Source organism: Oncorhynchus masou, chromosome 21 (genome assembly GCF_036934945.1).
Source record: "Oncorhynchus masou masou isolate Uvic2021 chromosome 21, UVic_Omas_1.1, whole genome shotgun sequence".
Taxonomy (NCBI): domain Eukaryota; kingdom Metazoa; phylum Chordata; class Actinopteri; order Salmoniformes; family Salmonidae; genus Oncorhynchus; species Oncorhynchus masou.
In genome coordinates this window covers 52,730,809-52,734,506 of record NC_088232.1, presented here as the reverse complement: position 1 = coordinate 52,734,506, position 3,698 = coordinate 52,730,809, and positions in this window count along the sequence as shown.

Below are 3,698 nucleotides of genomic sequence, written 5' to 3'. Positions count from 1 at the left end.
CATGGTGGGACATGATGAGACATGGTTGGACATGGTGAGACATGGTGGGACATGGTATGACATGGTGAGACAATGTGGGACATGGTGAGACATGGTGGGACATGGTGGGACATGGTGAGACATGGTGAGACATGGTGGGACATGGTGAGGTATTGTGAGACATCGTAAGACATGGTGAGACATGGTGGGGCATGGTGAGACAATGTGAGACATGGTTGGACATGGTGAGACATGGTGAGACATGGTGGGACATGGTAGGACATGGTGAGACATGGTGGGACATGGTGGGACAATGTGAGACATGGTTGGACATGGTGAGACATGGTGGAACATGGTAGGACATGGTAAGACATAGTGAGACATGGTGGGACATGGTGGGACATGATGAGACATGGTTGGACATGGTGGGACATGGTGAGACATGGTGGGACATGGTGAGACATGGTGGGACATGGTGGGACATGGTGAGACATGGTTGGACATGGTGAGACATGGTGGAACATGGTAGGACATGGTAAGACATAGTGAGACATGGTGGGACATGTTGGGACATGATGAGACATGGTTGGACATGGTGGGACATGGTGAGACATGGTGGGACATGGTGAGACATGGTGGGACATGGTGGGACATGGTGGGACATAGTGAGACATGGTGGGACATGGTGGGACATGATGAGACATGGTTGGACATGGTGGGACATGGTGAGACATGGTGGGACATGGTGAGACATGGTGGGACATGGTGGGACATGGTGAGACATGGTGGGACATGATGAGACATGGTTGGACATGGTGGGACATGGTGGGACATGGTGGGACATGATGAGACATGGTGGGACATGGTGGGACATGATGAGACATGGTTGGACATGGTGAGACATGATGAGACATGGTGGGACATGGTGGGACATGGTGAGACATGGAAGGCATTTAAAAAAAATACCCAGGATCAATATCCTTCCAGGTCGATTAGAAAGGAACACACAGACTCTGACACACACTGTTACATGAACACACACACTGTGACATGAACACACAGAGGGTAAGACACTCACACACACTTTATAACGGGGTTGCAAAATTCCTGGTTGGATAATTCCTGGAATAACGAGGGAATAAGCAGGAAATCCCCAGGATTTATGGAAAACCAGGGAATTTGGGGAAAGTTAGTGGACTTTTGCAACCTCTCAGACCTCTTGGTGTAACAGCTAATGTCTCCCCTCTCCTGGGTCAGGTGGTGGTTGGATGGTGTTCCATCAGAATGGAATGGTGTTTCATCAGAATGCAATGGTGTTCCATGAGAATGGAATGGTGTTCCATCAGAATGGTGACCCAGGACAGGTCAGGTGGTGGTTGGATGTTGTTCCAACGGCATCAGAATGGGAAGGTGAAACTTTAACAGAGGTTGGCAGGACCGTAAGGGGGGATTTGGAGAGCTCAGATATGTCATGAGTTTAAAGTTCAAAGTTCAACAGACAGTTTCCTAGCATGGCCACACTGTTGACCATCACCACACACACAGACAAACACACACAAATACACACACACACACACTTTTTGTATTTCCATCCACCTATTTCTGAGCCAACCAAACAGGAAGCCTAAATCAATGACACTGCACCCCCATCCCCAGTAACCCATCGTATTGAACATGCCTTACTGGGACAGTGGCAGAGATATGTTTTCCTGAGGTTGCCATAAGGTTAAGACCATAGAAATGGAATGACTGGAATTGGCGTCCTCATTCAAATCAATGATGTCATAATGGAGGGACTGTAGTGAGTGTTCCCACAAAAGCAAGTTATAAAGTACCTGTCAATCTGTGCAGAATATCATTAGTGGAAACTGACACTGTTCTTAGGGCAGTCCACGTTGTAGCGAGATCTTTTCGAGTCGGGTCATGGACAATTTAAGAATTTTAAGTTAACCCTAAACCTGTTTTTAATCTTGACCTAAATCTCCTAAGCTGCAACGTTAATTCTCATAACCTGCTGAGTAATTTATCTTAACCTGCTACGAAAAGTCACTCCTGCTAGTGAACACCAGCAGGCCTAGCCCTGAAAGCAGTGTGAGTATCTACTAACACCGTACAGCCTCCTGCTAGTGAACACCAGCAGGCCTAGCCCTGAAAGCATTGTGAGTATCTACTAACGCCATACAGCCTCCTGCTAGTGAACACCAGCAGGCCTAGCCCTGAAAGCAGTGTGAGTATCTACTAACGCCATACAGCCTCCTGCTAGTGAACACCGGCAGGCCTAGCCCTGAAAGCAGTGTGAGTATCCACCAACGCCATACAGCCTCCTGCTAGTGAACACCAGCAGGCCTAGCCCTGAAAGCAGTGTGAGTATCCACTAACGCCGTACAGCCTCCTGCTAGTGAACACCAGCAGGCCTAGCCCTGAAAGCAGTGTGAGTATCCACCAACGCCGTACAGCCTCCTGCTAGTGAACACCAGCAGGCCTAGCCCTGAAAGCATTGTATCTACTAACCGTACAGCCTCCTGCTAGTGAACACCAGCAGGCCTAGCCCTGAAAGCAGTGTGAGTATCCACTAATGCCGTACAGCATCCTGCTAGTGAACACCAGCAGGCCTAGCCCTGAAAGCATTGTGAGTATCCACTAACGCCATACAGCCTCCTGCTAGTGAACACCAGCAGGCCTAGCCCTGAAAGCAGTGTGAGTATCCACCAACGCCATACAGCCTCCTGCTAGTGAACACCAGCAGGCCTAGCCCTGAAAGCATTGTGAGTATGCACCAACGCCATACAGCCTCCTGCTAGTGAACACCGGCAGGCCTAGCCCTGAAAGCATTGTGAGTATCCACCATCGCCATACAGCCTCCTGCTAGTGAACACCAGCAGGCCTAGCCCTGAAAGCAGTGTGAGTATCCACTAACGCCATACAGCCTCCTGCTAGTGAACACCAGCAGGCCTAGCCCTGAAAGCAGTGTGAGTATCCACTAACGCCGTACAGCCTCCTGCTAGTGAACACCGGCAGGCCTAGCCCTGAAAGCAGTGTGAGTATCTACTAACGCCATACAGCCTCCTGCTAGTGAACACCGGCAGGCCTAGCCCTGAAAGCATTGTGAGTATCCACTAACGCCATACAGCCTCCTGCTAGTGAACACCAGCAGGCCTAGCCCTGAAAGCAGTGTGAGTATCTACTAACACCATACAGCCTCCTGCTAGTGAACAACGGCAGGCCAAGCCCTGAAAGCAGTGTGAGTATCCACTAACGCCATACAGCCTCCTGCTAGTGAACACCGGCAGGCTTAGCCATGAAAGCAGTGTGAGTATCCACTAACGCCGTACAGCCTCCTGCTAGTGAACACCGGCAGGCCTAGCCCTGAAAGCATTGTGAGTATCTACTAACGCCATACAGCCTCCTGCTAGTGAACACCAGCAGGCCTAGCCCTGAAAGCAGTGTGAGTATCCACTAACGCCGTACAGCCTCCTGCTAGTGAACACCGGCAGGCCTAGCCCTGAAAGCAGTGTGAGTATCTACTAACACCATACAGCCTCCTGCTAGTGAACACCGGCAGGCCTAGCCCTGAAAGCAGTGTGAGTATCTACTAACGCCATACAGCCTCCTGCTAGTGAACACAGGCAGGCCTAGCCCTGAAAGCAGTGTGAGTATCCACTAACGCCGTACAGCCTCCTGCTAGTGAACACCGGCAGGCCTAGCCCTGAAAGCAGTGT